The sequence below is a fragment of the Squalius cephalus genome (assembly GCF_949319135.1).
Source record: "Squalius cephalus genome assembly, chromosome: 11".
Lineage (NCBI taxonomy): Eukaryota > Metazoa > Chordata > Actinopteri > Cypriniformes > Leuciscidae > Squalius > Squalius cephalus.
Window position 1 is genome coordinate 16,003,632 of NC_137132.1, and position 23,213 is coordinate 16,026,844.

At 40.2% G+C, this 23,213-nt stretch overlaps 1 protein-coding gene across 4 annotated transcripts in view; it reads left to right on the forward strand.

The window, feature by feature from the left end:
• Positions 1-23,213, forward strand: part of grik4 (glutamate receptor, ionotropic, kainate 4) — a 389,008-nt gene that overhangs the window by 116,210 nt on the left and 249,585 nt on the right. Inside the window, exon 1 of one of the 4 annotated variants that reach the window (XM_079885110.1) lies at positions 15,432-15,494. The exons of the other annotated variants lie outside the window; for them this stretch is intronic. The gene's annotated coding sequence lies outside the window, so the exon portion shown is untranslated. Of the gene's footprint in view, positions 1-15,431; positions 15,495-23,213 lie in introns of those variants that run through there. 4 annotated transcript variants of the gene reach the window in all.

Sequence of the window (23,213 nt, forward strand, 5' to 3'; positions counted from 1 at the left end):
CATCATAATTTAAAAAGGTAACATTTACTGAATTTATATTTATTGCTGTTTTGTTCTGCCATGTTTAATGTCAGACAGTAATCTTGATTTTTAAAAAATATATTTATTTAATTTAATTGCAAACCGTCTGCGTATAGTTTTGTAAGTATCTACTGTTCAGTAATAAAAAAAAGAAGAATACTTTTATTCAGCCAGGATGCATTAAATTGATCAAAAGTGATTGTAAAGACATTTATAACGTTACGAAAGATTTCTGTTTCAAATAAATGCTGTTCTTTCTTTGCTATTACAGGAATAAACTACATTTTAAAATATACTAAAATAGAAAACTGTTGTTTTAAATTGCAATAAAGTTTCACAATATTAATTATTAAACAAGCAATTTATTGGAAAAAAATATTGTAAAAAGTGGTGTGCTAATGCATTTGAGTTGACCTGAAAATGTTGCTTTTTTGGGGTTTATACATGAAACAATACTATGATACAATACGTCTATGTTGCCTTTTTAAGTTGCACTCTAGGATTTGGAACAAAAGCCAGTGTGCGTTGTGTGCATGTGACACAAATTTATACTTTGAGACTCTGCTAAAGTTTCTCTAGGGCCGCACTCCGGCTTTCATCGTGACTGGCACTGCAATTGGGCCGCATTGGTATTCAGCACGATTTGCTCTTGTTTAAACAGCAATGTCTGTGTGCAAAGTTGTTCCAATATTTGTCTTTCTAGTTTTGAGAATGTCCAGCTGTTTTGTGGTATCAGAGGAATACAAAACCATTGAGGTCTGAGGGCCGACCCATTCATGTTTTTCACACATCACACATCGATGGAGAAATCAAATTATTGGGTATGTTGTTTGTGTCTTTTGCAGAGGAAATATATAGGCCTAGTCAGCCGTGTGTGTCAGCGTGGTTATGTGAGGATAAGGTAGATTCACTTACAACTGTCTGTGCCGACAGCGCTCTCTAACACATTGTGTATGCGTTTTGAATGAAGAAAGACCCCTATGCAATAAGCACAGATTCTGAATGGAACCTTCACCTCTAGCCGCTCAAAGGACAAATTTATACATGTACAGCACTTTAGTGATATTCAGGTGCTGTTTAAGAATTCAGTATCCAGAAATGTTTGAATTCAAGACCTTATCTGCCTCTTCTGCTGCCTTTGAACGAGAGAGAGGATGTGGATTTTTGAAAGTGAATGCTTTGTGCTGAGGCATCCCAAGGCTCAATCTATGAAAATTGTGTAACTGAATATGTTACTCTTATAGTAAAGCAACAAAAGAAAAAGGTTACTTTCTTGCTTCCTCAGAGATTAAACTTGATTTTTATTTTATTTTTTTGACAATCATAGTTTTTAACAGTAACAAAAATATGTGCATATATGAAATCATTTTTTTAAATCTATTTTTAATATAAAAATGTATATATGTGTGTATACAGTCTATATATATACAGTCATCAGTACATGTATTTTTCACACAGTATGATCTAGATCTGTATGCATTTCTTAAAGGGGTCATCGGATGCAAAATTCACTTTTATATGGTGTTTGCATATAAATGTGTCTTTGCAGTGTGTGGACACACAACCACCATTCAATGAAAACAATCCATTCACTAAACTAAACACTCTCAATTATAGGGGTGTAACGATATTCGAACCGAACCGAAAAACCGCGATACACCACCAACGATACGAATCGCGATACTCTCATGGTGTACCGAACACGCCCGCCCCGCCCCCATTGGACCTCATGTCTTATGTGTACACAACGAATACAGCGTTGTTGCCTAACCACCATTAACCACATTTAATCGCAATAAGCTCAGTGTTTTGTTACTTTCGATAATAAGCAAGGTGTAATCTTTCAGATTCTGTCTATTTGATCACGAAATTCAAACATTAAATGTCGTTTTGGCGCTCTTTGATGTGGCGTGACCGGCTCCTCATTTAAAGCGGCAGCGCGGAGCGCGAGTAAACGCGAGCATCTCTTCCTCAGTTACAGAATAAACATGAATGGACACCTGAAGGTATGTTGAAAGATACAGTATACTTACTGAAAGGCATCATAACTCGTGTAATCGCTAAGTGTTATAGTAATGTGAAAGTAAGGGCTCCTATATAGTTTACAGCATTAGCAGATATTTTTTTTCCTCACGAGACGTTTACTTGTAATTGAATTAATTTAAAGACAAGGACACAATTTGTTAATTAAAGCACTGTTTAAAAAAAAAAGAAGCAATTTTAGCTTTCTAAACCCCCCACCCCACCTAAATGAACCGAACCGAACCGAACCGAGACGTCAAAACCGTGGGACGAACCGTCAGTTTTGTGTATCGTTACACCCCTACTCAATTATCAAGGCGTTTGGATTATCTGAGCAATATGATGTCATATTGCTCATGCTCTGCCCACGACCGCTGACAGACTCACTGTCCTCAGCCATTCGACCCCCCCCCCCCCCCCCCATGGAAGAGAGGGGTGGGGTGAGCAGTTGCTCATTATCATTTAAAGAGACATGCTCCGAAACGGGTTGCTGTGAACAGAGCTGTTTTTGAGGAGGTAAAAAGGGTGTTGTTTTACTCAACCATTGAGGAATTTTAACCAAAGTATGTTAGAAACTTTATATGAACACCCTAAAGAATCATACCAACTTGTGGAAAATGGGCATCTGATGACGCCTTTAAAAAAAGAGCCTCTTTTATATTTTGATAAAGGGGTTTCTCACAAGGGGATCATCATATTTAGGTGTCTTTGGTGTGTCATTAGATGGGGTAGCATTAAGATTTTTTTATTGCTATTAAGGGGCTTAACCTGTTAATTAGAATTGGTTTCCATATTTTTGTCATGTAGCTTATCTTGTTTCCTGTATATGGCTTTCAAAGCTCTACAGGCATAGTTATTAGTAAGATTGGCACTTCAATAATACAAACTGTGACAGTAAAATCACCTGAAAAATATCTACAGCACGAAACTCTATTTATGAACGTGAAATGGACTTGAATTGATTAAAAAGTGTAATATTTGTGTAATATTAAAGTGGCATATTACAGCAGATTTAGAAGATGAGTTGGCGATGAGGCCAGCTGTGTTGTTATGGCCTGGTGCTATAGTGCTGATCCAGAGGGTCTTAGTTGGCAGTGCCAGTGTACCGTGAAGGTTGGCACTGGTGGTTCGGTGCCGCCTTTGTCATTAATTTCCAACTGGTTGAAGCCTTTCTCTCTAGATAGTAGTCTTGAATGGTGTAGCATATGGGTGGTGAGAGGCAGCAGGCTGGAGAAAGAGTCATTTCATCAATTGTGTATCTACAGTAATTGTTTTATGCACAGAAACACATTAAGCTCAGAAATCTTAATTGAATAATGGATGCCCCTGCTTCACTGCAGCTATTTCACCGCCGCTCAAATCAGCTTTCGGTTAGCAAGACAACGGAATTTGAACTCGTCTCCTGCCTTTGTGTTTTACCTGCTCTCTGCTGCGATCCAGAGCTGAGCTGTATTAAGAAAGTCCGCCATGAGCCGAGGCCACGTGAGTGACAGGCTCTTATCAGCGGGCCAGCTGGCTGATGAGAGTTCAGTGAGGGTCAGCGTGAATTAAAGAGCACCTAATTAAAATGTCCCGAGTACAAGCCAGCCGCTGACAGAGATATGTGCTACAAATAAAGGAGGGCCGCAGTATAAATTCCAAGTTCAACAGCATCTGATAGCCGATGCATTGAACTCCCTCCACCGTTTGTGTTTCTGACATGAATAATGCTGAAGTCTCATTGTCCACTGTTATGACCTTTCCCCCCTCCGTCTTATTCATAGGACGGGTGAGAGCTGTGTTTTAGAGTCTTAGAAATAATTAGTTTTTTTTGAGGTCCAGTTAACAAACTTGTAAGGGTGGATTTCAGACTGCCGAATGACTAAAGAAATGTTATTAGCAAGATGGTAGAAAACTGTACATTTCTTGTCTATTCCACCCACTGCCACTTATACCCACGACGGAAATAAGCGCTGTTACAATCTAGCTTAATATGTGGGAAAGCGTTGCTATAGAGAGTGACAATATTGTATTGCAATAGGTGGCACTTCAAAGTCAATACCAAATCAAAACTATTTAGCACATTATTTGTAATTGAAAAGGTTTAATGACAAAATATGGTTATGGTTACACTTAAAATAGTTACAAAATAGATGTATGAGATGATGATAACTTATACCATTAATCTTACCCAGCATGTAAAATGTTACCAGAGAGAGAGAGAGAGAGAGAGAGAGAGAGAGAGAGAAAGAAAGAAAGAAAAGAGGAGGTAAAGAGAGAGAGCCCTAAGAAAGGGACCCAGAGAATAAGAGAGCCAGAGCACCAAAAGAGGCAGAGCAAAAGTTTCAATCTTCTTTTATCATTTCCTGACCATGTGACTAAAACCCAATTGTGAGACATTCAAACTGACCAATCAGATAATTACAACTTCCCCCATTGAACTAAAGGTGTGACAATTCATCGACCCCCAAAACATCTTGGCCTACAGGTCTTGATCACTATCAGCCCATCTGTGCCTTTAGGAACTCCAAATGGTCCTTGTGGTAGAAAAAGGGGTGGAAAACAATAAAGCAAATGTCTTGGTTCATTTCAAATATCTTGGATTATTTTCAATCCTACAGGCCCAACGATGGAAATCCAATGGTCTGGGCGAAGGGATAATGCGTGTAATGATAATGCGTCTTTTCAGTGCTCCAGTGAAGTTCACTTAATTTATTAGAATTTAGTTTCAATATTACTTTAGCTCTACGCTTAATCTGACTCCAATGTCACATGATAATCAAATTTAGATTGTGTTTCTTATTATAAAATAATCATAAATATTGATTATGATTTAATTTAGATCTTTGATTATTCTAAGTATCCATATTTTCAATTATTCTTTCATTATGGACCCAATGCCGCACAGAGTCACACGTCCCGGGTTTACGTGGATCTCACGGACACAAACTTGTCAGTTCTAAAATAGTCAGAGGATGCATGGTTTGCTAATACCTCTTAAGTCGGTTGCCTACTGCTCACTCGTACAAAAAAGTGTATTTTATTTTAGCCACTTCCATACAACTTGCTAAATCAGTGATAGACAGAAATCAAAAGGTCTTCAGATGACGTGCCTACTGCTCCGTTCATACATGCGCCTTTCACAAGTTCACACTTACATACAATTAGAGGGGGTAAAGTTTAATGCGTATTTGGCGTGCTGTCCAGGGGGAGGGCTCGGAGTTCGGCCCGAACCCAGAGTACTCCCCCCGTATGTAAGTGGTTAGGACTAGAAGTGTGGAGAAGGGGTGGTGGAGTGATGCTGCTAAACTGTCAATGGATTGAGGTGAGACTGCTGAATGTATATATACCCCTTACAATTGATTGCTGAGTGCTCTCCACTTGTGTTAATTAACTGAACGTGCTCCTCCCGGACTTTGTTAATAAAACATCATTTAGTTTGACCTACCCTGACTAAGATTTGTGGTAGCACCAGCCTCCTCATAATCTACTAAAATAATGATTTTAGAATACTTCAGAATAAATCAAGATGTACCATTTATTTGTCAGGTAAGAATGTATCATGCCAATTACACAAGTAAATTATTAAAAGCCAATTCAAAAATAATAAATACATGACATCAATTACTCAAAGATGACTCTAAAAGTAAGCAATGCATTCCTGACAGAGATACACAGTGGTGTGTGAGTGTTTTCCAATGGGAAAGCACTGCATGGGTTTTTTTCCTGGTTACAGGTTCCCCCAGACTGCTCTGCCACATACCATTATATACCCAGACCAGAACAAAGGGTTATACCAATATTTTTTAGAGTTGTTTTGGGTCAATTCATGTACCCCAGGGGGTATTCGGACTCGGACTTGTCTTGGTCTCGGCCACTGGTCTTGCCAAATATGGCTTTTGGTCTCGACCGAGTCCAGGTGTCTTTATTATGTTCCCAGTAAGCACACATACGTCGACGCGACATATGTGTGCTTACTGGGAACATAATAATATTGGAGGGAAAGTGAAACACTGGCCACCTAATAACTAGTGATGGGCATTTCGGCTCTTTTTCGTGAGCCGGCTCGTTTGACTCAGCTCATTAAAAAGAGCCGGCTCTTTTGACTCACATACGGCTCTTTAAAAAATAAATGTTTTAATTTGCTGAAAGTCCACCGCTAGTGCAACGTGAATATTCACATTTTTTATTGTCCATAACAACCCGAAAACTTGCCTGCTTGCCTTGCACATTAATGGGCAAAGTTTTCCGACTTTTTTTCTTACCTTATTTTTATTTATTTTTTTGATGTGGATGTTATTGAGCTTGTAGAAGTTTAGCTCTTGCGTTCTTCTGAACATCTCGCTGAATGACATCTGAACATTGCCCGATGTAATTTCTGAGTCATATCACTCCATAATCTGCCTCTCTTTTAAATGCCTATTCCACGAGTGGTAGGCTATAATGACTGGCTGTTTTAAAATATAGCTAATATCGAAACAAAATAACCCAGGCAGTCTCATCTACGAGACGTTTAGGCCTCCTCCAATAGTACTGACAGCTGGGCTCATAGCTTGCAGGTTTGCTTAGTGGCAAACTTTTTTCATTTGATTGGTTCAACCGACGCCCGAATTTAAAGGGATAGTTCACTTTAAAATGAAAATTCTGTCATCATATACTCACCCTCATGTTGTTTCAAACCTGTATGAATTTCTTTCTTCTGCTGAACACAAAGGAAGATATTTAGAAGAATGTCAGTAACCAGACAGTTTCTGGGTCCCACTGACTTCCATAGTATATTTTTTTCCTTCTATGGAAGTCAATGGGACCCAGAAACTGTCTGGTTACTGACATTCTTCTAAATATCTTCCTTTTAAAGTGTACTAACCCTTTAATTAATATATTTTTCGTCACATCATCCGCAGTGTGCTTGTACTGTTAAGTATACTGTGAAAAATGGTTCTTATTAATTTCTTAAACAACTTCCTGATGAATTTATTTTAAAATTCTGCAGTTTGTTCTCAAATAAAAAGAACATATGTCAAATTACACTGTGTTCATTGTTGTTTAACCAAACTTTAATGTTTTCTGAAAATACATGTCTTTCCTATTAACCCACGTCCAAATAATAATAGAATACAATACAATATTTTTTTCAGGGAAGGCATAAACCAACCATAGGGGTACACTCTGCAATACTGGTCACTTCTTTTCTACACTTCTGTACATCTGGAGTGAAGCTATATTGTTATTTAGTTGCTCAAATGCTCAGTACTAGTACCTAGCAGTGGTAATAGTAGTGGGTTGGTGTTTCTAACAGTTCTAACACTGCTATTATGAGGTATCACTATATGTCATCATTCTGTTTTCTTTAGATTAGAAGATTATATGATATCAAGAGGAATGTCTATACTTAAAAAATTGTGACACCGTTTTTGCTTTTAGATCAACAAATAATAACCCAAAATGATTGTCTTGGTAATGTCATGCATAATACTTTTTTTTCCTGTCCTTGACTCGGACTCGAACCTTTGCGTGCGTTCTACCTCATGTGCGTTTTATTGCTTTATTGCAGGGTGAGTTTTGTCTTAGCAGGAAAATCAGTTCTTACAAACTTATGTTTTTTCTTCCCATCCTTGACAGATTTCCGGCATGAGGAATCATTATTTTTCTTCAGTTTCATTGCTGTGGCTACGTCTACATTAATTCGGATAGGCCTACATTTGAAAATGGCATTTTCGTTTCAAAACCCTCTCCATCCACACTAGCGTTTTCAAGTGTTTTCCAAAAGTTTCTCATCCACACTAAAACATCGGAGAATGCTAAATTTGCATTACTGCACATGCGTAAAACCTCATAAAAGCTCACTGAGATGATACAGATGGAACAGACAAAATAAAGTTCTCATGCTATTATTCTGCCAGGATAGTTTTATTTAGCAAATATCTTACCATTCACTGATGCACTCAGGTCGCACTCAATCACCATTATATGTTTGGTCTAAAATGCAACTGCTCTCATGTTTTGCCACAGGACAGCAATTGCGAGTACATTTTCTGTCATCTTTGCAGGACTGTAATTTGAAGAGTGTACAAATTATATCTTTAGCAACAGTGTGACAGTGAATAGCACATAACAGGCACAATAGCTGTATAAACGGTTCAATATGCATCAGATGACTAAACGTGTCATCGTTTTAAAATACCTCTGTTTCCCAGTCCACACTACAATGCGAAAATGGTGTTTTCAAATATATCCCCTTGGAAAGCGTTTTCAAAAAGCTCAGTTTTTCCATACTTGTACTGAGAAGCGGATATAAACCGGCTTTTGGCAATGAAAAGATGCATTTCTGACAAAATGAAAAAGCTTAGATGGTTTATCGTTTGGAAATGAAGATATTATGAAACATTTATGTTGTAATTTTACAGTTGTAGTACTGTAAACCATTTAAATACTTTACAAGGAATGTAAGAATTTGCTCCCAGTTGACTTGGCTAAATTAACATGCTAGCTGTTTATAGAAACAGTAGTTGTTTGGGGCACTTTCTGCAGATCGCTTTTGGGTCTTTACACATGGTTGGTTGTTTCTTGTAAAAATCTTGGTTCTATGAGAGTTCTGTCTCATATCAAGCTGTCATTACAAGTCTCTAGGAGCCAGTTGTTGGTAGTGAGGAGGGAGGAATGAGTCAGTCTGGAATGGGTGGTCCATTGTGATGTGAGGACTGCTAGAAAGAGTAATGAAACTCAGCCAAGCAGGGGGATCTAATTGATTAAGAATTTGGCCAGTAGAGGCATCAGTGAGCAACCATTCATTTTAACACATCCAGTACAAGTATGTCCCTCTCTTTCTTGATGTTTTTTTTCTTCTAATTTCTTTTAACTTTCATTTTGTTTTTATCTTTCACACAGATTTTAAAACGATTAAAAAACACCGTATTATTCATGCCAGGCCAGTAGTTGGCTAGGTCACTTTGTAAAGAAAAACGAAGCGCCTATAGACTAAACACGTGATGTGCATGACATCACCGTTTTCACAAATTCGCGTTTTTGTAGTTTACACACAGGCATCTTTTTTAAAAACTCAGAAGGTTTGCGTTTTTAGGCCCCCAAAACGTTGTTGTCATGTAAATGAACTGCAAAAATGCATAAAATATTTTTAGTTGAAAACTGTGTTGTGTAATTGCCCCTGAAAAACACTCCAAACTGCCATGGCAACCTCCCACAACCCCCTCACATCATGGCAGCGGGTTTTACAGGGAACCGAGTGACCGTCTGGCACTCCAATGGCACAAATGGATAGCTCTAATTTTACTGTGAACAAACTATCTCAGGCCTCAAATAGATCATTTTACATCCCCTCTTAAAGTATGATTACCTGCCACTTGCTTCAGAAATCCATAAATCTGGATTTGTTCCATTGCATTATGACTTGGCCGGTGTCCGAAGAGGGGTAGATCACAAAGCCAGAGGCGACAGGTGCAATAGCTCACGGAAGACAGGCCATGAAGTGAAAAAATGAAAGCGCCATATCCCACAGCAGATGATCAGTCGTCAATGAGTTTACTGCATCCTGAGGCTCCAGCCCTTCCCTCTACTTTGCATGCACCTCAGCTTCTCATTTAACACTTCTTAAAAGTACACTAGCAAGGGCAAAAGATGATCAAGTTCCGATGTATTGCTCCCCCTCCTCAGACAGCGTCAGTTTTTTGTTTAAACACAATATTAGATTCTCATTTTCTTAAGCTGAGCCCTCAACTCCTTCCTTATCACCTGCTGTTAATGACTCGCATGAGAAATCTCGACGTGCAAAATGAAACCCCACGCGCTCGTGTTCTTCACCCGCCCTTCCACCCCGGCACTCGACGAAAGCTCATAACATGCACGACTTCTGTGGAGCCAAAATGCATTTTTCCCATTTTCAACCGAAACGTCCCTCCCTATCTCGGCTGCGATGATCAAATACCTTTATGTCTTCCATATTCTTTCGTTCACATTATCAAATTGAGTAAGTCAATCTAATAGGCACATGGGGAAGTGTGGTGACACTGCAATCAGATTAGAGGCGCAGCAGGGAGTGGAACCGGAGAATCTAATATTGCTTTGTGTGGAGCGTTCGAGGCCCGGGTAATGCATCTCTCAGAGACCCGTGGCCCAAATGAGAGACGTGCCAGCCTGCAGAGCTGCAGTGTCCTTGGAGGAGAAATTTTCTGCGTAACACAGAATGATGTTCTGGATTCTGACGAATCCTGCATATACGCCATGCCAGTATGTTTTAGTCATTGGTCTGTTGGGAAAGACAGTTCATAACGGCAGATTCAGATTTATGTTATTAACATGTAACATGTAGGAGGCATAGGACTGAGCTTTTTCCCCTTTATTATTGGAGGCATTAAATTAGACATCTTCATAATGCAGAAATATCATTTTATGTGGTATTTTGTTCAACAGTACTGCTGTGAAGCTACATAAAGACATCTGTTGCTTTATTGAAAATAATGATGTGGCTTTTATCTCTTTTTCTGTGTTTGTTGGAAGACCATCTTTGGTTATTGCTATGTCTCCTGCTATTTGAAAACATTTATACAGCCCTTCATGGTTCCTCCTCTACACCCCTAGGCATGTACCCATATGGTTAAAGGCCCTGGTTTTGCTGGGATTTACCGTTTGTTTTTTACCCACAAACTTTCTTTTTATTAATCACCAGGTCAATACAAACATTGCTATTTTTGTGTGGGATAAACAGTAACATATAGTTTAGTGGTCATCATACTGCAAAATATTTAACTGCAGAGTGCTGCGATTGACCAGTTATAATCAAGTATTCCAGAGAGCTGTGGAATAATCAGAAATATTTAAAGGATCTTGCCTTTGGATTAATCCAGATTTATTCATCTTTTAGCCTCTGTAGTGCACCATCTCTCCTCAGTTAGTGTGTGAGAGAGAAATGGAGCGAAATGTCAGTGTGGAAAGACCTGTGTTGAGTTTGACTGAGGTGGCATGAGGCCTCCCATCATATTTGGCTTAACTCCTCTTTATCTACAGTGGCACTTGCATTAATCACAGCAGGGATCTGAGACTCAGTTCACGTGCCATAGTATTTTAGGGCCAGGAGACAGTGAGAGAGATAGCTGGCCATCCAACCGTCAAGCCGAACAGATTGAGAAACCAACAGACTACAGCAGCCAGAGCAAACAGGAGGAGAGCTGGTGCTCCGGTGGGAATTTGGGACAGTGAGGGGCGAGCTCAGACCCGCAGTGCATCTGTGTACACAGTTGCTCTAGATTAGTTTAGAGGCAGATCACTTGGACAGAGTTTAATGCTCTGAAATGCTGGAGCTCCTGGTGTGCTGCAGGAAATGGCCCTGCTGTTTGTAGCAATTCAGTGACCCCACAATGAACATCTCTATTGTGATGGATAAAGCTAAATTAAGGCCTGTCTACAACGCACTTACATTTTAAAAGCACATAAAAGCTTTGTAACAGTACACTTAATTGGTGTACTGTATGCCTGAGGAAACAGATTCATTTTAGTTACTCATTGATTGGTTGTCTCAGCATTCTGTTTACTGACATCTGATAGATAATTAATTGTGAGATTTGCTAGCAATTTCTGAGTAAAAATTCTTAGTGTAGTCCAATCATAAAAAAATACTTTTTTTGTGAACAAGAAACGTACAGCGTGATCAGTCTAGTCCGATTCACAAGCTAATAACTCTTATTGGACAGTTCTTTTAATTAATCATTCAAAAAGATTCACAAACATTTACCAGTTTGATTCAGTCCGATACTGAATTACAGAATCTGTGAGTTGCTGATTGTTTCTGACTACTTATGAAACTGAATTACATATTCACTTTTTTTGTCCGTCTTGAAATGAAGCAAGTTTTGCGTGTAAGGTTTGTGAAACTTGAATCAGTATCATTACTGATTGGTTGTCATTACACATTTAGCTGGTTTATTATTGTAGTATATTTCTTTTCAAATAAACCCTCCCTGAATGGCATGTAAAAGCACTTTACATCTTGGTCAGATGGTCTCTTCCTGTCTAAGTAGCCAGAATAAGTTGCAACAAGGATCATACCTCAAAATCGGGATATGTGAGACTAATTGGTCATTGTTACTTCATCAATCCATATGAGGGAGAATGAATAGCTTTGATCCTTTATAGCCTACTGCTCCTTTTTTCCAAATTATATTTCTTAGCACAAATTGTCAGTTTACCTTAATATGCTTTTCTAAATGATAAAAGAATAGAAGAATATTAGTTTCTTTGAAATGTATTGCTATGCTTGGTTATGTTATTATTTTTATATTGAATTTGAAAATCCTGTACCTTTGTAATTACTTCCGTTTGCTGCTGTGTCTGTTTTTTTTTTTTTTTTTTCTGAAGTGATTAATCTTAAAAGAATGAACTGTGTTTGTTGGAGGGAAGTGTGGAGAAGATTATGCCCTTTCATTCAAGTGATGAATGCTTCCTGGCAAAGCATCCTTCTTTTTGGAATGTGTAACAGTGAAGTGATTGCAAGGTTCGTAGGAAACATCCTTGGTATTAATTCATATTCTGTAGAATGTGCTCAGAGCTCGCTTCTTTCACCAGGCACTGCAAGAACAATGGCCCACTCCTGAATACATGCCCGGTTACAGCTTTTTCTAAATTATAGTTGTTGAATCTGAATATACTGTAATAGTTCTTATTTGAATGAATCATGCACAATGCATAAAAGTAAATTATGTAAAAAAAATAAACTAAAAAAAAAGCACAGTAACTCAGTTTTTCAGCAAGTAAGACATTCCCATATGGCCCATATGGCCCATATGTTTAAAAAAATATATAAATAAATAAATAAATATACAGCAGTCACAATATGGGATGAATTCCAAAGCACAGCAGAGACATCATATATATATATATATATATTATATATAGACCCTTTCCAAAAAATTAGAATATCATGGAAAAGTTTATTTATTTCCATAATTCCATTCAAAACGTTAAACTTCCATAGATTATAGATTCAGGGCCCACAACTTAAACGATTTCAAGTATTTAGTTGTTTATTTGTACATAATTGGGGCTTCCAGCTCATAAAACCCACGAAAACAGGATTTCAAAAAATTTGAATATTAGATGAAATCACACAGTAATTACACATTAATACCATGGTCATTGAACCAGGTTTTGGTTCTTTTGGCAGTGTGGGCAGGTGCAAATCCTGCTGGAAAATGAAGGAAGCATGAAGTGCTCTGAAAATGTCCTGGTAGACGGCTGCGTTGACTCTGGATTTAATAAAGCACAGTGGACCAAAGTCCTCTTTTCTGATGAGAGCAAATTTTGCATCTCATTTGGAAACCAAGGTCCCAGAGTCTGGAGGAAGAATGGAGAGGCACACAATCCAAGATGCTTGAAGTCCAGTGTGAAGTTTCCACAGTCTGTGTTGGTTTGGGGAGCCATGTCATCGGCTGGTGTTGGTCCACTGTGCTGTCCACTCAACGCAGCCGTCTACCAGGACATTTCCAGAGCACTTCATGCTTCCTTCTGCAGACAAGCTTTATGGAGATGCTGAATTCATTTTCCAGCAGGATTTGCACCTGCCCACAGTGCCAAAATAACCAAAACCTGGTTCAATGACCATGGTATCACTGTGTAATTACTGTGTGATTTCATGTAATATTCTAATTTTTTGAAATCCTGTTTTTGTGGGTTTTATGAGCTGGAAGCCCAAATTATGTACAAATAAACAACTAAATACTTGAAATCGTTTAAGTTGTGGGCCCTGAATCTATAATCTATGGAAGTTTAACATTTTGAATGGAATTATGGAAATAAATAAACTTTTCCATGATATTCTAATTTTTTGGAAAGGGTCTGTATATATATATATATATATATATATATATATATATATATATACTATCATGAAATAACATATCAAAAACGATCATATTTTAGTTTTATACTGTATCATATTTTCTCTGTAAGGGTTTTTGTAACCCTTACAAGTGCACATAATGAGATCTCTCTTTTGTCCCTGGAACATTCGTTTAAAAATCTGCCACATAAGGGATGTCCGAGGAAATGAATGCTGCATTATTTATATGCTACGGCACTGAATTTATGATACAGTAACACGGTCGCACAGTCATCTTTTGTCTTCCTTAATTCCTGACTGTCATATGGAGCCCTATAATAGATATGTTGAAGCAGAAGCCTCCCTATGGCAATGTATACGCTTCTTTTATAGGTGCTGAGAAGCTACAAGGATATCACATTGCAAAGATGTGCAATTATTTTATGGGTTGCTTTGTCCTCCTGCCAGGAACTAGCAGCATCTGGCCGTGTCAGCACTTCTGTGTTCTCTTAGACATAACACGGCCTGAACTTTATGCCTTGAACCGGAAGCTGGTTTGGTAGGTTACACGCCTTTCCTTTTAAGTTCAGTTCTGTTCTTTTTAATGCTGATTTAAAGTAGTATTTTTAATTTCAGAACTTACTTTGAAGCTTATCGCTGGAGAAGTGTCTCTGTTAAACTGGGTTAACTGTACAGACACCCTTTTGCTAAAATAAGCATTTACTACAGCGAACAGTGATTTTTCGAGTAGATAAATCTGGCTGCTTTATCAGTTCAAGCACATTTAACTGATAAATCTGAAAGAGCATCACATGGTGCTCTGTCTCGTTCTGGCAGAAGGAAAATAATAGATCAGCATAATGTTGTATCAGGTGCGATATTAAATTCCAGAATGAGCTTCCAGGGCAATAAATCATTTCTTTTCATGATCCTTAAAATGCAATTCTTGAAATGTGAGTGAACTCAACCCTCTGAAGTCTATTGAAGGGGTGTTTTAATAAGACAAACAGTAAATTAACAATTTAGTGATGAAAGGCTTTATGTAGCAAGAGCGATTTGATTGAGATTTAATAAGATTAAAAGGAATAGTTAATTCCAAAATAAATATTCTGTCATCATTTACTCACCCTCATGTTGTGAAGGATTGTGAGTTTCATATTAATAAACAAATCTAATCTAAACAAATCTTTATATTAGGGTATTTTTCTCTTATGCTTACCAGGACAGCATTTATTTAATCCAAGTTAGTAATATTGTGTATTAATATTGTGAAAATTTAAATAACCGTTTTATAAACCTTTTAAAAAAATGTTTGTGTCAAATAATCCTTCAGAAAATAGGTCTAATATGCTGATTTGGTGCTTAAGAATCATTAGTTTTATCATTGTTGAAAAAATAAAATGAAAAAATAAATAAAATGAACGTTTAATAGATTAGTAATGTCTTAAATTTCACTCAGTCCCTCACATAAAGCCATTGTTTAGCTTTAAATGTAGTGCATGAGTCATGGACCACTTTTATTGTGCTTTTATAGCCTAGTCTTTTTTGGAGCCCTTTTTTATGGATGTTCAAAGAGGTTCTTCAGAAACCTCCCTTTGTGTTCCACAGAAAAACTAACAGCGTATCGGTTTGGAGCAACATGAGGGTGAGTAAATACTGACAGAATTTTCATGTGCGGGTGAATTATTCCTTTACATATTTTTGCTTTTAAAACATACCAGTATCTTTCTATCCAACAAGGCTGGGCTGAATACAGTTTGCTTCTTAAAAAAAAATAAAAAAATAAAAAGGAATAGAAAAGGGAAGTGTCAGGTTGTATTTAGATTGCACAAAGCTTGTTATTCTTCTAAGTTTAAACATCTTTTCTTGTGTTGCAGTCCACAATGCAGTTTTGTCTCTTTTAGAGCTAGTTTTTCTAACCGTGAAATGTGTGTTTTTAAACCGTAAAATATGTGAATGTGGCCAAACTAACTGTTTACATGCAAAAAAAAGGATTTGCAGAAGCACTCCCACATAATGTGTAAGCTCACGTATTTGAAGTCGGACTTCAAAAAGACGCCTTGCACCGCTTACAACATGGTTTCCCACACAAACAGTTTGGCTTCTCTTCAGATCAGGATATAGTTGCATTCCCGGGTGGGGTGGCTGCAAAGGAACGAAAGAAAGGGAAAATGCAAATGCCTGGAGAACAGTGCAAAGGGGTAAGGCTGCCGTTTGCTGCAGTGTTCTTCACTGCATTTTTAAGGAATGTCGGCAGCATTCGTGAGCGAACTGAGGTGAAGATGTTTACATAATCAAACGGTTTACCCTTCAGCATTGAAAATAAATCAGCTGCAGCAAACCCCATATCTTTTTCATTGCAAACTAAGTGGGATCATGAATCTTTTTTCCACGAGTCGGTGAATCTCCAGTTCATTTGAGTCTGTTTCTAAGCTTATTGAAAGGATGCTGGTTTTCATTACCCACTAGTGATGCTTTTGTTGAGGTCTCTCTGCTGTGGAATGGTTTTTTTTGGTGGTTTTTGAGTGAGGTTCTGATAAGAAGCAAATTATTTTATTTAGCTCAGACTTCTTTAAGATTCGGCTTCTTTCTCAAAAGACTTTGCTCATTTTCACATTAGTGTTTGAATGAAGTAATTCACATCTAAATTGTTTTTTAGAATGAAATGCATAGATCACCCATACAGCACCTACAGCACCATCTGCTGTAATGCGTTTATTTTTTATTGAAATATACATGAAAGAAGCATTTATGAACTTGACTTTTATGTGCATTGGCCTTTAAAGTGCCTGAGCAGATGTAAATGTTGATGTCTTCTGTAATGGATATCACAATGTGTGTAAAAATATATATCTATATATCCCTCTTACTTGGAGAAAAAGCTCATGATCTGTGCAAATCAATGATTGAAATGATATCAGCCATGCAAAGTGTCCCTAAAGAAATCAATGAATCTGCAAGAGTCAAGCCTGGATTGTCACATCTAGATCCAATATGTATTAAGGTCTGGGTAGATTAGCAAATAATCAGTTCTCATTATAAATGTGTTGGATGAAGGAATAAATGGGCAGGAATATAGGGCCAAATTGTAATGGCAAGGCGACTGGATCAGAGTATCTCTGAAATGGCAAGGCTTGTGGGTTTCTCCTGGTCAGAAATGGTGAGAATTTACCAACAGTGGTCCGAGGAGGGACAAACCACAAACCGGCCACTGGTTGTTGGATGCATAAGGCTCATAGATGCAGGAGGGCAACGGGCTGACCCGTCTTGTCTGAGCCAACAGAAGGTTTACTGTGGCACAAGTCGCACAAAATATTAATGAAAGTTATGGGAGGAATGTGTCAGCCGCAGACCAATCAGAGTGCCTATGACCTCATCCACCGGCAAAAGCGCCTACAATGGGCACGCAAGCGTCAAAACTGGAACTTTTGACTAGTGGAAAAAGGTCGCTTGGCCTGTTTTCTTTTACATCACAAGCACAGCCGTGTACGTGTGCTTTGTTTACCAGGGGGAAGTGATGGCACCAGGATGCACTGTGGGACAACATTGTTGCAGACCAAGTACACCCCTTCATGACAATGATGTTTCCTGATGGCAGAGGCTTCTTTCAGCAGAATAATACACCCTGCCATTACACACATTGTTCAGGGATGGTTTGAGAAACATGTTGAAGAGTTCAAGGTGTTGCCCTGTGCACGGTTGCATAAAGCACCTTAAGTGTAATTTTCCCTTAAGTTCGCCCTTATTTTTCCCTTAAACCTAAGGGTGTTGCAGAAAAAAACCCTTAAGTGTTACTTAAGTGTTTCTTTAAGTGAAACATCATAAACACTTAGAATTTCCCTTAAATGCTGTTTTTTCACTTAAGTAATCCCTTAAAAAGCGTTAAGTGTAGCATAAAACCCCTTAACGGTCATTTCCCTAAGTATAACTTAAGGTTTGAAAATCGTAACCTTAAGACTAACACGGACAAAAATAAGACGACATGGCTGAATTTATGGAACCAGCTGAAGATCATTATGTGCCAAGAATTTTTAGGGATAGGGAGAACCCTTTGGACCATCTTAGCGATGAAAAATTGTTGCAAGAATACTGATTTGATCGACGCGCAATATTTGACATCACTAACAAACTAGACGGCGACCTTGACCATGTCACACATCGCAACACTCTTTACCTGCGGTGTTACAACTGCTTATAGCACTGCGTTTTTTTGGAACTGGGAGTTTTCAGACGGTAGTGGGAGATGTTTTCCACGTGCATAAATCGTCTGTCAGCAGAGTGGTTCACTGGGTTGCGGCGGGGGCTCTTTCCCGTTATTTAAACACAACGGTCAAGTTCCCGCAGTTACAATGGGATTTAGTTTGCTTTTCAAAATTGTTTTCTTTTACCATATTCGTCAAGAAGAATGCATTTCTCCTCCTCTGTCCAATTAGGCTTTATTTTTTGTTTTCTTTATCCATTCTGATATCCTAGCCTACTTTATTTGACGAAACTGCGAAATTGCTAGTGTTAGTGTTTTGCGTCTCTATGGCAACAACAGACTTTTATAACGTGAATCCAGGATCGCTGTCGTGAAACCAAGCGTCAACCTCCCCGTCTCTCTCTTGAAACCAACACGGAAGTGAGTTAAACTGCAATTCGTTGACTGGCCGCTTGAGGCTGGTGTCAAAAGTGAGTCAAATCTGTATCTCCTCCATGTTAAAATGCCAAATTTTACAGCAGAAAAAAACGTGTTTACAGCCTGGTGTCTGTATGTGGCTTTGGTCTATACAGCTAATTTTGCCCTTCATGACAACTGTGAGGGGGGTGAATTTTTTTATAACTCATCCGTTTAGTTGATTAATCCTTAAAGTTCTGCATAATTAAGGGTGTGGCCACTTGAGTGACAGGTGGATTGCCGCTGATGTCAATGCTAGCCGTTTGTCTGCTGTTACTAGCCGTCACTTCACCTCAGCAAATGTTAGCTGCTGAACTTGCCATCTCTGCAGTGTTTTGTGCTTTTTTCGGGATTATTTCATACAATTTAATACACCCATTACTTCGCCCACGGCTTAGGATTCAGTCGTTGTCGTCGAGTATCGTTCGAGAGAACAACCAGCGCTGTATTTCAGTTGTTTTCCTCTGTGAAGATGCACTAATGGATGTCTGACAATTTCGTTGCTTTTTGGAGTTTTCAGATTTAAAAACATCAATAATGGCTCGTTCGTTCTGCTCTCACGGAACAGATAGATTATAATATGCTTATGTACCGTCAGGTGAAATCCTGCAGGCATCGGCGCTTTCTCCGTCCATGCAATAAATGCACATCCTTGAATGAGCGTGGATTTTCTAGCGCATTTACTTGAACTTCATAGGCAATATAAATCTATGGTTTAACCCATTTGAGAGGCGGCCAAAATCAGAATTTAAAATGGACTTAATAAGCTCTCTACGAACTTGACGAGCGATGCCGCGCTTACGGTGTCACGATCCACACCAGGAAACACAGGAGAAGATCCAATTGCAGAGAGTATGTTTAATTAGGGAAATCCGTTACTCAAAATCCAGTCCAGGCAATAGTCAATATCATAATCCATCCAAAACAAGAACATAAACAGGAACACAGAAGAAACAGAAGTGGCGTGATAAATACAAGGACTCCGTGACACATACTAAAACAGACAGGGTTATATACACAGGGAAATGACAATGCTAATGGGGAACAGGCTGAGTGCAATGATCAGTGATAAGGGACAGCTGAGTGCAATGAAAAGACAAGGATCATGGGGGATGTAGTTCAAGAGTGTGATGGACACCGTGGGGTAGGAGGACATCTAGTGGTGACCCAAGGAACATAAACCAGTCACTGTGACATAACCCCCCCTCTACGGAGCGGCTACCAGACGCTCCAAGACGTGACAGACAAACAAGAGTCCAGGCGAGAGGTGGACTGGTGGAGGATCAGGGGGAGGGATGGGGGGCCAGGTCCATGGAGGGAAACGGGGACAGGGAGTGACAGTTCATCTGGCGGCCAGGGCGGAGATGACAGTCCATTGGGCGGCCAGGGCAGAGCAGACAGTCCCTCGGGCGACCAGGGCAGAGCAGACAGTCCATCGGGCGGCCACGGTGGAGACTTTCCCTCGGGCGGCCAGGGCGGAGACTTTCCCTCGGGCGGCCAGGGTGGAGACTTTCCCTCGGGCGGCCAGGGCGGAGGAACAGGCACCACCGGCTCAGGAACAGACACCACCGACTCAGGAACAGACACCACCGGCTCAGGAACTGGAACAGACACCACCGGCTCAGGAACAGACACCACCGGCTCAGGAACAGACACCACCGGCTCAGGAACAGACACCACCGGCTCAGGAACAGACACCACCGGTTCAGGAACTGGAACAGACACCACCGGCTCAGGAACAGACACCACCGGCTCAGGAACTGGAACAGACACCACCGGCTCATGAACAGATACGGACACCTGTTCAGGAACAGAAACAAACACCGGCTTCAGCACAGTCACCATCGGGCGGCCACGGTGGAGACTTTCCCTCGGGCGGCCAGGGCGGAGACTTTCCCTCGGGCGGCCAGGGCGGAGACTTTCCCTCGGGCGGCCAGGGTGGAGACTTTCCCTCGGGCGGCCAGGGCGGAGGAACAGGCACCACCGGCTCAGGAACAGACACCACCGACTCAGGAACAGACACCACCGGCTCAGGAACTGGAACAGACACCACCGGCTCAGGAACAGACACCACCGGCTCAGGAACAGACACCACCGGCTCAGGAACAGACACCACCGGTTCAGGAACTGGAACAGACACCACCGGCTCAGGAACAGACACCACCGGCTCAGGAACTGGAACAGACACCACCGGCTCATGAACAGATACGGACACCTGTTCAGGAACAGAAACAAACACCGGCTTCAGCACAGTGTCCGGGGTTCCAACCGGACTGGAGGCTGCCATCTTGGTAGTGTGTGCAGCCCAGGCATGCCAGACAGCAACCAAATAAAAAGTGAAGACAGCCCTCTGGGCCGTGGCAGGGCTGACGGGTACAGCCTCCGGCACAGGAACAGTCTCTGCATTGACAGAAGTGGCGTGAACAGTTTCGGCGGTGGCCATCTTGTCCGAAGACACAGGCTCGGCAGGCGGGACGTGAACAGGCTCGGCGGCGGCCATCTTGTCGGAAGACACAGGCTCGGCAGACGTAACGTGAACACTCTCGGCGGTGGCCATCTTTTCCGAAGACCCAGGCTCGGCAGGCGTGATGTGAACAGGCTCGGCGGCGGCCATCTTGTCCGAAGACACAGGCTCGGCAGACGTGACGTGAACATTCCTGGGAATTTCTAGGATCTTAAATAGCGTTGAAAAATAATCCAACAACGTTTCAGCAGCCATCTTTTCAGGGGACACAGGCTCTGCGGCGGCCATTTTGTCCGGAGACACAGGCTCGGTGGCTGCCACTTTGTCCAGAGACACAGGCTCGGAGGCTGCCATCTTGTCCGGAGACACTGGCTCGGCCATCTTGTCCGGAGACACTGGCTTGGCCATCTTGTCCGGAGACACTGGCTCGGCCACCTTGTCCGGAGACACTGGCTCGGCCATCTTGTCTGGAGACATAAGCTTGGTGGCTGCCATCCTGTCCGGAGACACTGGCTCGGCAGACGTGACGTGAACAGTCTCTGGATCGGCAAACGTGTGTTTCCTCCCCCTTCTCTGTCCGCGACGGCGAGATGGTGGTTCCGGTCTGTCCCTCACCAGTCCAGGGTCGAAAGAGGGCCATGGAGGAAAGTGGTGTTGGACTTCCTCTCGACCACCAACTCCTCTGCGACCTCCCCGGGTCCCACGAAAAATGACTAGACGGGTTCCCTCAAACATATCTCTCCTCTCCCGCTCGGTGGCTGGGGAGGAGAAGTTGGAACACATACCGCTGGATCTGTCTGGGACGGAGTCCTTCTGTCACGATCCACTGGACCAACAAGGTGCACCTTCAGAGGTCTTGTAGAGTCCATGCCTTGGTGGGTCAGTGCTGTTTTGGCAGCACACGGAGGACCAGCAACATATTAGGTCGACATGTTGGTTCATCAGTGTATAATCAGATCTTTAGAAATGGTCTGCTGAAAAATAACACTGACAGCTGACTCTGAATTCACCTCTTCAATTATTGCATAATGCCTATTTTATCAGCAGTGATTAGTAAATTGTTTTGACAACATTATTAGTCCATGACTCATGTCTTTTCAGCTATATTTAAAGGGTAATGGCATCTAATCCTGCATGATGCAAAGATATTATAGCGTTCAGCAGTAAAAGCTGTGAACCAGGCATTTTGTGAAACATATTGACCTGCTGTATGTCAAGCAGACTCTAATATGATCAGCACATTGTTATATCAGCCACGACTGCAGATTTCTGTGCTGAAAATAGCATTGTCGTGGTTATCTCGTACATTCACAACATGAAAGATCAGGAATAGATGAAATCGCTGCATCTTAATTTAATTGTTTCAGAATAGATTAAAATGACTGCATCAGTTTGAATGTTTCAAAATACACAACATCACTCTGCATCTTAATTTTAATGTTTTAATATTGAGGAAATACTGACCAGAAATGTCAATTTATCAGCCAGAATATAATTGTATTTCAAGCCAATTAATTTTTTTACCTCTTTTCACAATATGTATGTGGCCGTTCAACGTTATGTCAGGGAATAAGACACAGCCATAACATCTAAAGAAAAATGATTATTTTATTCCCGACTGAGCCTCAAATGAGACACAGCATTAATGTATTGTTTGTTCTGGGAGAAAATCAGTTTTAGGAAACCATTCCAGTTAATAAGAGAAACTGGCATATAACAAAACTGTCCAATTGATTACAATGAGTGCAGAAAACAAAGTAGTAAGAGTCTTACAAAAAACAAATAAAAAGTGTTTTCACATTGATAATCTCAAAAATAAATAAAGGGTGTGCCAAAAACAACGGTAGTGGCCTGTATGTGCCTAATGAAATAAATAAAACATAGCATACGTGAGAAATCTGCACATTTCACCACATGGACGGGTCGCGGGAATGGGGGTGTTTCATTAATAATATTAGTATTAGTGTTTTTGTTGTCGTTATTAGGGATGTCAATTTTCACAAATTCCCATGATCGATTTGTGTTTAAATTAACGATCAATTAATCGATTAATCATTTAGCATTAATACTGCAATATGCGTCTGCTGCAGTGGCATATGGCCAACAGCATGAGCTGCTCAATGCGAAGAAGGGTTTTAACCTAAATATAGGGCTAGTAGGATTGTAAAATTTTTTGGTGTTATTGATCATTTAATTAAATAACTTATATATAACTTATATATATATATATATATATATATATA